Source organism: Phacochoerus africanus, chromosome 7 (genome assembly GCF_016906955.1).
Source record: "Phacochoerus africanus isolate WHEZ1 chromosome 7, ROS_Pafr_v1, whole genome shotgun sequence".
NCBI classification, from domain to species: Eukaryota; Metazoa; Chordata; class Mammalia; order Artiodactyla; family Suidae; genus Phacochoerus; species Phacochoerus africanus.
In genome coordinates this window covers 8,755,706-8,767,873 of record NC_062550.1, presented here as the reverse complement: position 1 = coordinate 8,767,873, position 12,168 = coordinate 8,755,706, and the positions used below count along the sequence as shown (strand labels likewise).

The following is a 12,168-nucleotide window of genomic DNA, read 5'->3' as shown; positions in this document are numbered from 1 at the left end:
CGGAGCCGCCCGAGCCTGGCGGGAGCTGGCACCTCTGCGCGCGGCTCTCGGGCCTCGCCTCCGCACCCCCCGCGCGCCTCCCGTGGGGCCCTCCCTCGCGCTGGTCCGCTCGCCCGGCCCCCGCCGCGGCCCCGGGGTGCAGGCAGGCGGCCGCGCCTGGCCCGCGGGACGGGGTGGAGGGGGGGCGGGGGGGCGGGGATCGGGGCCGGGCCGGGGCCGCACCGCCTGCGATGCCGGGCGCCCGCCGCAGCCGCTGCCGCCGGAGCCCGGGATGGGGCGAGAGGCTGCGGCGGAAGCCAGCATCTCCCCGCCGGGGGCCCCGGGGGCCGCGGAGCCGCCGCCGCCGCTGCTGCCGCCGCTGCTGAGACCTGGCGGGCGATGGGTGAGTTGACCCTGGCGAATTGGGGCCCCGCGCCGCAGCCCCTCCATCACCGCACTCCCGGCCCTCCGCCTCCATCTCCGCGCCTCCTCCCCCGCGCTCACGGCCGCCCCTAGTCACGGCTCCCACAGCCCCCCTCCCTGAGCGTGACCTTTGGGGGCGAGGGCAGGAGCACTAGGGTGGGGGGTCGAGGTGGGGGGCCGAAGTGGGGAGCGGATGCTGGGGCGGCTGCTCAGCGCTGGCGTCCCCTCCCCCAACCCGGCCGCTCTGCGGAGCTTTCCTTGGCCCTGGAGGGCAAAGCCTCATCCCCCGACCCCCAGTCCCCGGCCTGGGCGGGGGGCGACCCGGAGGCGCGAGGCTCGAGCCAGGCTTTGTGCGCTGCGCCCCCTGACAAACCTCCCGCGCGGCGCGGGGCTGGGGGTGGGAGGCCTCATCCGACCCCGGGCTGCGGTGGCGGAGGTGGCTGCGGAGGCCCAGGCGCAGTCAGGGTGCTGGGCGGGCGTGGAGGCCGGGACCAGGCAGAGGGGAGTGGGGAAAGAACCCCAACCCTTTCTGGCGGGGGAGGGCCCACTTTTTCCACTGTATTACCCAGGGTGGGGGAAGGAGCCTGGCTGGGGGGGGAGGGGGAAGGGGGGCGGCAGCATAAATACCTGCAAACAGTGAGTTCTGGAACCAGGAGTGGTGAGGGGAGTGGCACCTGGGTTGTATTGTGGGGGGATGCCTAAGTTGGGGTGCCAAAGAAACAGCTAGTGGGACCTGAGGTGCGGTGACTCTTACAGCTTTGCCAGCCTTCCTAGAAGCCAGAGTGGGCCTTACCCCAGGAACATGGGTCCATGGTTTCCCAGCACTGCTGCTCTCCCCATCCCTAGAGCACTCCTCTTCCCTCCAGGGGCACCAGTCCAGATCTGCCTTGGTGGAGGAGTTGTGGGCACTGTCCCGGGCATTTACTAAAAATCCAGGCAATGGGCCAAGCCTGGGGATGGAAGGACGAGCAAGACGAGGGCCTCCCCAACCCCCCACCTGGAGGAGCTGGCAGTTCGGTGGGGCCATCAATGCTTCTGAGCTCTCAAGAGGTAGGCACAGGGGCCTAGGAAAGTTTGGAAAAGAGGCTGTCAGCCCAAGAGGGAACGAGAAGTTGCTTGAAGACATAAAAGGAAACTGAAAGGGTTTGCTTGGTAGAGAAAAGTGGGAAGGGCATTCTGGGCGAAGGGCGGGCATCAGAGATGTGAGTGCAGGGTGCGTGCTGAGAGTTGGAGGTGGGCTTGGTCAGGCACTGCCAGGGCCAGAATGCGAAGCCAGAGGAAGAGGGGAGCCAAGGCTGGAGGGAAGGGGGCCAGGTGGAGGCGAGATGGTAGGCCACACCAGGGAGCTGGCAGGAAGATAGTGGGCCAAGAGCTGACAGGGCTGGTATGGCGCCCCTGGCTCCACTGTGCACCTCCTGAGGGTCTGCGTGGTGCCCCGGATGTGGTCAGGGTTGTAGGACCCACATTGGTGATGCCATTTACTGTGATGGTTGGAACACCTCAGGCTGGTCAGCTTTCTGAACCTCAGTTTCCACATCTGTTAAATGGGGAGAATCTGCCACAGGGTTGCGACGAGGAAGGCAGGAGATGCTGCATTCAGGTACCCGGCACCCGAGAAGCACTTGGGAGGCCGGCTGCTGCGTTGGTGTTTTTACCTGTAAAACAGGGACATGGATTCCAGCTGGCGGGCCATGTCCCCTTCATGGGTGGCAGTGAGGTCACGTGAGGGCTGGATGTGGCCAGGAGGTAGCCGAGGCCTGGGGGAACTGTGTGTTATTGTCGTCCTTCTAGAAGGAGACGAGAGTAGGGATGAGGAGTGACGGGGGGGGGGGTTCTGCACAGACAGCTTCCTGTTGCCCTCGTGGGCATCTACCGCCATGGCTGTCAGGGGACTCTGCTCCCCTAAGCCAAGGTCCCTTTGTTCCCCATACTGCATGGTGCACCCACTCCCGGTCAGCTCTAGTCTACCACATGGGGACCAGGGCTCCCTTCCAGAAGTTTCTTCAGATAGTCAGGCCAACAAACATGATGTACTCCTGTGAGGGGCACTGTGCCCAGCAGCCAGGTGGAGAGGACACAGGCTTTGCTCTCCGGAGGTTAGAATCTAGTTGGCAACCCTGGGCACCCATGGTCTACCTAACCTGTGCTGGCTACTTGGGGTAGGGGCAGAGTCACAGTAACTGTGCCGGTGGCCCAGGTTCAGATGCCAGTCCTGACACTTCTTACTGTGTGACAGTGGACTGGTGACTCAGCCTCTCTCTGCCTCAGTTTCTTTGTCTCTAAAATGGGGATGATGGGAGTTCCCGTCATGGCACAGCAGAAACGAATCCGACTAGGAACCATGAGGGTGTGGGTTTGATCCCTGGCCTTGCTCGGTGGGTTAAGGATCTGGCATTGCCATGAGCTGTGTAGGTCGCAGACCAGCTTGGATCCTGCGTTGCTGTGGCTGTGGCGTAGGCCAGCAGCTATAGCTTCGATTGGACCTCTAGCCTGGGAATCTCCATGTGCCACAGGTGTGTCCCGAGAAAGCTGAATAAATAAATAAGTAAAATAAAACAGGGATGATGCAAACTATTGCTATTTGAACTGCCTGGTTCACTTTCCAGTGACTCTTCCCCATTTACGCTGCCCCCTCGGAGACTGCCTGGCCTGCCCCATGCTGTGCACTTCCCTGTGGACCTCCCATCTGTCTGCGAGTCTCTGCCGCACTGAACCAGGACCTGAGCCCTAGGATGAGACACAAAATGAAAGCTTGTCGTTTGCCAGGACACTCTGGGTTTTATATCCATGTGCAACAAGCTGACTTGGCACACTGAAATTTCATTCTATTCCGCTGTATTTTTTTTTTTTTTTGTAAAAGCAGTTAACTAGTCCCAGGAAAAATCTTTCAGTTATATACAGTTTTGTTTTTTGAACTGTCACAGCTCCATTAGTAATTTTGTCTTATTTTTCCAATTGATATAACAACTTTCAGAGCTCCTGTATTTGGAAACTTGGAAGGGCCCAGACTTTGAAGTAGTGTCCTGTTATCACTGTTTTGTTGTGTTCTCAACTAAAGCTATATACAGCTTATGGATTTAGCAAGCTTTATATAGCTTTAGTCCCCATGGGCAGGGGCCTGCCTTTCTGGACCCATGGCTTGGGCAGGGGCCGTGGTGTGCTGGTAGCTGGCTCTCTGATGAGTAGTGGTGGCCAGTTTCTGTCATGGAAATTTTCCCAGCAAGGCTGATATCGAGCTACGGACAGCTTAATCATCTCACAGTGGGAGTTGGTATAGCACCCAGGCATTCAGTAGGTGCTCAATAAATGACAATAGAACAAGGAGGAAAGGCCCCAGGTGCTCTTGGTCAGATAGACGTGGCGAGCTGCCTCATGATGCTATAGCTGAGGAGGGCTTGCAGGGGGCGGCACTGACCAGGCTGAGGGTGGGGCGAGAGAGCACCCTGAGGAAGCACCCACAGGGAGGGAGGGCAGAGGGGACCGCCCTGCCTCACTCCTCTCCAGCCTCTGCTCCTCTGGGCTCCCCACTCCCTTTTTTTTTTTTTTGCTTTTTTTTAGGGCCCCACCTGCGGTCTATGGAGGTTCCCAGGCCAGGAGTCAGTAGGAGCTGCAGCTGCCGGCCACAGCCACAGCCACAGCCACAGCCACATCCATGCCAGATCCGAACCACATCTGCAACCTACACCACAGCTCATAGCAACGCCAGATCCTTAACCCACTGAGCGAGGCCAGGGAATGAACCCCGCATCCTCATGGATACTAGTCGGGTTCTTTACTGCTGCGCCATGACAGGAACTCCATCCTATGGACTCCCCTTGACCTTGGCCTGGCCTTAGCACAGAATGGCTAAGCTGGACCCCAAGCTTTAGTCTGACAGAGTGCTGAGATGTGATCCAAACAGGCCCCAAACTTCAGACTCTGTTCTTTTGCTTACACAGTTCTCTTTGCCTGATTGTCTGTTCCTCCCCTATCCCCCGAAATTCTGTCACTCATCAAAAGCCTTTTAATGTGCTGCCTCCTCCATGATGCCAGCCAACCCTCCACCCCCAATTACACAGACTTCTCTCCTCCTTCTGCTGTCCTCCTGGCCTTCCAGTCCCTCACGGGTGCATACTGCCTGCCCATAAAAATATTAGTAGCTAGGAGTTCCCATCGTGGCGCAGTGGTTAGTGAATCCAGCTAGGAACCATGAGGTTGCGGGTTCGATCCCTGGCCTCGCTCAGTGGGTTAAAGATCCGGCGGTTGCCATGAGCTGTGGTGTAGGTTGAAGACGCGGCTTGGATCCTGAGTTGCTGTGGCTCTGGCGTAGGCCGGCGGCTGCAGCTCCGATTCAGCCCCTAGCCTGGGAACCTCCATATGCCAAGGGAGCGGCCCTAGAAAAGGCAAAAGACAAAAAAAATAATATATATATATATATATATATATATTAGTAGCTAACATTTATTGTGTGTCTACAGTACCCTGTGCAGAGGTGCCGTGTAAGCCCCTTCGCAAGTGGGAAAGTCAAGGCACGGTGTCTTTTTAGCGCCAACCCATCCCCTGCATCTCAGCTCGAGCATGTGCGTCGTGGTCTCCCTGTTGCAGGCCCACAGAGTGCCACACTCGTTTCTTTAGCGTGTTTGTTTTGTGTTCCTGGTAGATGGTGAGCTCCACAGCCCTGCAGGAGCTTGAGGGAGCGAGTGCTTCTCAGCCTAGGGGGACGGCCCTGCTCTTCCACCCATTCCTCCCCTTCTGCATCCCTGATGGGGGAGACTGGCCCTCCTGAGGGCAGCCTCACCTGCAGCAGGGTGGTCACAGGGACCTTGCGTGTCCCCATCTCCCGGAAGGGGAAAGTGAGGCTTCAAGAGAGGGTGGGAACTTTCCAAGGGCTGGGAGCAGGTCTGGCAGCAGAAGGGTAGTGGACCACCCTTCTGCGGTCTAGAATGGGCAGACAAGAGGGCCCAGGATCCAGGAAGGTAGCAGGACCCGAAACTGCTTGTCCTTGCACTACCGAAATTCCCCTGTTGGCTCCCTTATTTTCATCTTTTCTGTAAAAGTAAAACTGGAACAATAGGAATCGTTCACATACCTAAATACGCTGTTGTTTTATGAATTTGAAGCTTATTTGGCAAAAGACTTTGGTTCCCACTAAAGTGGGACCCCTGGGAATGGGGTGGGATACAGGCTGAAGGCCAGGGCAGAAAGCAGGGGTCTGTGCTCTGACACGGGGCCTCCTGAGGGCCTGCCCTGTGGGTGCCCTCTCTAGGCAGGCCAGGAACTTCCCAGAAGGAGCCGGCCAGACAGGGTCAGTGTGAGGAAGAGTGGCCAGGGGCAGCCTCAGATTCTGGTTGACAGAGACCCATGATGGAGGGCTTTCCAGGCTCTTTTCCCCAACCTTGACCTCTGAGTCATAATCTGCAGCTGTTTATGGAGCACTTACTATTGCTGGGCGCTGGGCCAAGCACTTTGTCTGCATTGTCTCAGAGACGCCTCCTACCTTCCCTCGAGGTGGGTACTATTATTATCCCATTGGGTAGTTTGAGGGGGCCTGGGGCCCAGGGCTGGAAGTGGCAGGACCGGGGTTATATCCAGCCAGGAGGACCCCAAAGCTTGATGGGGCTGCCTGTCTAGGGCCCCTCGGTCACCCAGAGATGATGGATCTTGGAGGCCTGGACGCCCGAGACAGCTACCTCACCCATGTCCTGACCTCCAGGCTGACCTCCTCAGGGCTCTGGTGCCACTTCCTTCCCACAGGCCTGGGACCCTGACCCAGGAAGGCCCGCTCAGCCTCACCTGGGCCAATAGGCCCCACCCCACTGCGCTGAGAGCAAGGGCTGGAAACCCAGTTTTGAAAATGCTGGAGTTCTTGGTGGCCTCGTGGGTTAAGGATCTGGCGTTGCTGCTGCTGTGGCTCGGGTCGCTGATGTGGCATGGAACCCCTGGCCACATGGGTTCTGGCATGGAACCCATTTCGATCCCTGGCCTGGAAATTGCATGCCAATGACGTGGGCCCCCCCCCAAAAAAAAGAATAGGAAAAGGAAAGGCTGTCCTGGGGATTCAGAGGCCCGTGGACTCCGAGAACCACTCCCGGCCCCATGAATTCCCTGACCCCTTGCCCTCTGGGACGCAGTTCCCTGTGACTCAGCTCCTTCCCCTTTTTTTTCCCCCACTTTTTTTCACCACCTTGCATCATATGGAATTCCCGGGCCGGGGATCAGATCCGAGCAGCTGTGGCAACATTGGATCCTTAACCTTAACCCACTGTGCGGGGCCGGGGATCAAACCTGTGTCTCAGCACGGCAGAGATGCTGCCTATCCTGTTGCATCACAGTGAGAACTCCATCGGCCCCCTCCTTTGCTCTCGTCCTCTGCTCCCAGCTTCCCTCCCCTTCTCCCCCTCCCCCAGCTCTGCACACACCATTGCTTCCCCCCACCCCCAACTGCTTGTATCCGGGCACCTGCTGCTGCTGCCTCCCCTGGGAAACAGGTCCTGGGCTGGTTGTGGACCCCCTGAGCTTGCCTAGTATTCTGGGCAGATCCGTCGTGGCTGTCCTCCCTTGTCACTGGGGGCCCGGCACACGGTCTGGGTGAATGGTGGTGGCCGGGGAAGGGGAGCCTGGGAGAACTGCCCATTAATTGGGGGAGACTGGCTCTTGGGCTGGGCACACAGGCATTCGGTGGGGGGGGGGGGGGCCTTGAGAAATATTTCTCAAGTATTTGTTGAATGGAAATTTTGAGACGGAAGGTGAGGGTCCCTTCCGGAAACAAGGCAAATGGGCTGATTTAGGAGGAGGCTTGAGAAGCTGCCTTTCCGACCATCGCCCAGCACTGCGAATGTTCCTGGTCGCTGCTCCATCTATGGCCCGGGTGGGAGGGCGGTGCCTGATTTCATTGCATTTCTTTTGGGGGAGAGGGGTGGCTTAAACAACCAACAGTTATTTCTTACAGTTGTGGGATTTCATTTCAAACATCTCAGGGGCGATGCCCCAGCTCCCCGACCCAGACTAGAAATCCAGGTGCCGGCTTTCTCCTCAGGCGGTTTCTGGTGCTGCCCTTCCTTCTGTCCACCCCTTCCCTCCCCTCCTGACTCATCATTTAAGCCTCCTCCAGGAAGCCACACCTCCCCTCTACCCCCCTGTGAGACTGATCCTCTTCCCAGGGATGTCTGTCTGTCCGTCCCCCTGGGACGAGAACCTTGCGCAAGGCAGGTCTGTGGAGGGCCTGGCGGGATGCCGGGGGAGGGCATAGGGAGGGTGGGATGGGGGACTGGGGGGGAGGTCACCAGGGCCAGCAATGGGGCTTGCTCTGCCGTCCCCTGTGTCTGGGTGGGACAGGAGGGAATTGTGGGAAGGACCAAGGGGCCTCCCGATGTGGCTTCTGGAAGCCACTGTAGGGTACAACCCAGCCAGGTGGCTGTCACTTCAGCCCAGAGAGGGGGCCCTACTGGGGAGCCCTGAGGCCATGTGGCCTGCTGAGCCTGCCCATTTCACGAGGGAACATCGAGTCCCGGGGCACTCAGGACTGACCAGACCTTTGTGGTCTGTGGCAGGAGAGCCCAGGACTATGGGGCTGCACCCTATCTCGACTCCCTGTCCCAAGCTGGAGCATTTCTCAGTTGGGCCCAGGTCAGGTCTGGGAGTGGATGAGAACGAGGCAGGGAGAGCAGAGTCCCCAGGGCTCAGGTCTGCCCTCTGATCTTCCGACGTGGGTAATAAAGCTCCTTAGAAAAAGTGTGAGTTGCCCCACAGCTGGCAGGAAATCCATGTTGATGGTTCATTCCAGCAAAAAAAAAAAAAAAAAAAAAGTGTGCAGGAAAAAAGTCTAAAATGTTAGCCCAGGGGGTGGCGGGATGGTGAGTGCTATGGTCCTGGTTCCTTGACTGTGATTTCCAGATTTCCTAGAATGTATGAGAAACCTTTACAACCAGAAAGATGAAGTTATACTGAAAAGAGAGAGGTAAGAAAAGGTGCCCTGAGAACAGCCAGCCTAGGAGTGCCCGTCAGGGCTCAGTGGAAACGAATCTGACTAGTATCCATGAGGACACAGGTTCTATCCCTGGCCTCGATCATGGGTTAAGGATCTGGCATTGCCATGAGCCACGGTGTGGCTTGGATCCCACGTTGCTGAGACTGGGGCGTAGGCCAGTGGCTATAGCTCTGATTCGACCCCTAGCCTGGGAACCTCCATATGCTGCAGGTGCAGCCCTAAAACAAACAAACAAACAAAAAAACAAAAAAGAAAGAAAGAAAAGAAAAAGAACAGCCAGCTCTCCATTTGTTTGGTTCTAGGCTCACTGGGCGGCCTCCAGAGGGTCTCAAGGTGGGACTTGCCAGGCCCCCAGGCACATCCCCAGAACAGGTCCCCCTGTGGCAGACCGCTTGTGTTTCTCTCGTTCCTGGAAATTGAGTCAGTGAGAATCTAGGCCTGAGGCTACTGGGATGTAGCGCCCCAAGAATTCCACCCAAACCTCTGACCACCTTCCTATGCACCTGTCTGACTTTTTCCTCTCTTCCCCCACGTACCCCACATCTCAGCCTGGGGACTGTTGCTGTGCTGGGGCCTACACCTGGAGAGCCAGCCCACTCCACCCTGGGTGCCGCCATCCACCCAAGAAGCCATTCCTGCCCCTTCCAGCCAGAGATGGCCCCAGGGCTACGGGCTCCCCTGAAGCCTGCCCCGAATGTCCTGTGGGTGTGCGCTGCTGTTGGCTGCCTTTCCAGCAGTCCTCCTGCCAGCGCTGCTCGAGTTCCACTGTGGTAATAGTATCCCTCGTCACAGCTGAGCCCTCATTCGGGGGACACAATCTCTGTCTCCCCCACGGCCCCCGACTCTGTCCCCGGTACAGAGCACTCATTCATTCATTCAGCACTTAATCACCGAGTGCCTGCTGTGTGCCAGGGCTGGGCTAGGGGCCAGGGCGCAGACCTGCTGGCTGCAGGGGGGATCGTGTCTGTGTTTGGGGACATACGTTTTGCACACATCCCAGGTGTGCGCGCACAGCACGAGCACCTCCATCATCTGAGTATGTGTCCCTTAGGCTGTGCCTGTGTGTAGTCTTGCCAGCCTTGAGCATGCTGATTCATTCAGCAAGTGGCTGTTGAGCACCTGCCAAGGAAGTGCCAGGTCATGACCCTGAAGGTGCGTGTCCCAGGGTCTTTGCCCTTGGGAAGTGTCCATCTTGTGTGGCCTTCGCAGTGCCGATTGGCAGGGATGGGGGCCAGCGGAGGTGGGGTGGTCAGGTTGGCATCCTGGAGAGCTGGGGAGAAGGATTGGGGGGTCTTCCTGCCCGGCTGTGAGTGTGCTCTCTGATCCCCCCATGGCCCTGGGACCCGAGCTGACACTCCTTGCTGGTCTCACTGCTCTCAAGTCCCCTGAAGGCTGGTGGGGCTGGAGCTTGGGGTCGCCGCTGTGAGCGCCGCTGCTGCTTCTGGGAGCAGAATACAGTGCCCTGAAGAGGAATCCTGTTGGCTGGAGAGCCCAGCCTACATTCCTTTCTACGAGAGGAGAGCCTGGGGACCAGATCCCAGAACACAGCACCTAGAAAGGAGAACGCCTCCATTCAGACCAGAGAAGCTGGAATACGGAATTCTGAGTGGGGAAATGGAGCAGCAACCCTAGAGTGCTGCCTCCTGGAACGTGGAAGGTGGATGCTGGCCGGAGCTGGAAGATCAAGTTCATACCCCCAGGGGTCAGAGGTCCAGAGTGGGAAGCTGAGGCCCAGAGAGGATGGGGAGGTCCTGTGCCTTGGGTGGCAGCAGTGGGCACGCGTGTGGTTCCTGCCGAGCCGGGCCCTTCCCGTGGCCTGCCGGTACCTGACCTTGGGCAAAGACCTGGCCCTGCTGTACGTCTTTCCTCGTCTGTGAAGTGGGCTTGTGAAGATGAGATGAAGCATATCCCTAGGAATGGGGATGCTGCTCTTGGTGCCCAGGGTCTCCTGGGAGGTTAGTGGCTGAGACCAGGACCCCCCACCTGCAACAACCTCCTAATCTGTGCTGGTTCTGTCGCTGCTGTTTCATTCCCTCTCTCCTGCCGCACAGGCTGTGGGAAGTTTGAGCACTTGCGGGCCTGTTCCAGAACGCTCTCTGGATCCAGCAGGCGGGAAGGACTAAGGAATTAAAAGCAGCCATAGATTGGTGGCTCCCATGAAATTAAGGAGCAGGGGCCCGGCTCCTGCAGCACTGGGTGATGGTGAAGACTTTCTGAGAGTCCCTGGTGGGGACATTAAGTCCTGACCCAAGGGAGCTGTGGCCCTTCCTAGACAGGGGTGGACAGGGAGGAATCAGGGAGGGAAGAAAGCAAAGTCCTATTGTTCAGTGTCACGGAGGCTCACCAGGTGCCCAGAGCCACGAGCCAGCCAGCTATGCACCTGCTCCGTCAGGACCGCTCCCAGCAGGAGCTTAAGTGTGGCGCTCAGGTTCCCAGGTCGCAGGAGCTGCAGGCTCTGGGCCCAGGTGCAGCCCCAAATCCCTCGGAGGACCCAGCAGGCGGGTGTTAGCGGCGCCCTTTATGCCTCCACAGACAGGCCTGGGAGACAGTAGGAGTTTTGCTTGGGGTCTCAGAGCTGTGAGTGGCAGAGCCAGGGTTCAAGCCCATTTCCCCCCTCAGCAGTGGTTCATGGAGCACCTACTGTGTGCCAGGCATGGTGCTGGGCACTCAGCACGCAGCCATGAGCGGCACGGCGGCGAGGATCCTAACCTGCTTGAAGCTGTGGCTTCATTTTCCACCTTCCTTCCCGTGCCTCCCCCGACCAGCCACCAGCCGTCCTGTTGCTCCTGTTGCTCGGGCGCTCTGAAGGCTGGGGCCGTTTCCTGTGTTGCACTTCACCCTGTCGACCTGTGGAAGGGCCGCTTAGGACTCACATAGCTGAGTCACTTCGCTGGGACACGCAGAGCCGGAGGCCCTACTGCTGGCAGTTCCCAGCCGCAGACCAGGCCCGAGAGCCCCGCGGCCTTGACCGAGAGGTGCAGGTGTGGGCCTGCGGGGAGGGGCTCTCGGGCGCCAGGTCTGATTTACGTCGTCCCCCTTGGAGGACCCCGGAGAGGGTTACTCCGGACAGAAAGAGCGAATGCCTTGCCAGGGGTGGACTTGGACATGGGGCCAGGCGGTAGAGGCGCTGTTTGGGGGTCTCTCTGAGCCCCCAACTTCTCATCCGTGGCCAGCCTCTGCTCCCGCCTCCTCCCCGCCCCCAGGGATGGTGCCGGCGAATGGCTGGCTGGGTTCTCTGCCGGCCAGATTCGGATTCAGACCCAGGTCTCCCAGACCTCCCCCACCCCTGGCCCCCACTTTGGCTGGGACACGGGGTCCTCTCAGTGGAGAGTGGACTTCTGAGGTCCGCATGTCCCCTCTACGTCCCACTGGAATGCCCTGCAGTCCCTTGGGAGGCAGGGCACAGTTCATGGTGACTTCCGCTACCTGGAGAGGGAGCAGGGCGAGGCCCCAAGCGGAGCTGGGCTGGTGGTTTACTGAGCCTGGAGCACGGACAGGCCCCTCCCTGGGAGCCAGAAACCCCGGTGCTCCCACCTCCTCAGCACCTGGCTCTGGGGAGTGGCATCTGCAGGGTGGGGCTGCCTCCCTCTGCTGCTCGGTTTGTACCTGTGTGAGGACGCTGGGGCCCCGTGAAGGGAGGCCACCCAGCTGAGAAGAGGTGGAGCCAGGAAACCAGCCCCAGTGGAGGGCAGAGGTGGGTAAAGGTTAGGAAGCCTGGCGTAGCAGCTCAGACAGGACACTGCCTTACCTGGCAGGCCACCCCAGGACCCAAGGTAGGTACCGTGTCAGGAGAGGGGCCT

General features: G+C 59.0%; 1 protein-coding gene across 1 annotated transcript in view; it reads left to right on the top strand.

Annotated features, from left to right (window-relative positions):
- The first annotated feature begins 219 nt into the window (after window positions 1-219).
- Window positions 220-12,168, top strand: part of MGAT3 (beta-1,4-mannosyl-glycoprotein 4-beta-N-acetylglucosaminyltransferase) — a 29,149-nt gene continuing 17,200 nt past the window's right edge. Inside the window, exon 1 of the mRNA XM_047786207.1 lies at window positions 220-382. The gene's annotated coding sequence lies outside the window, so the exon portion shown is untranslated. The remainder of the gene's footprint in view (window positions 383-12,168) is intronic.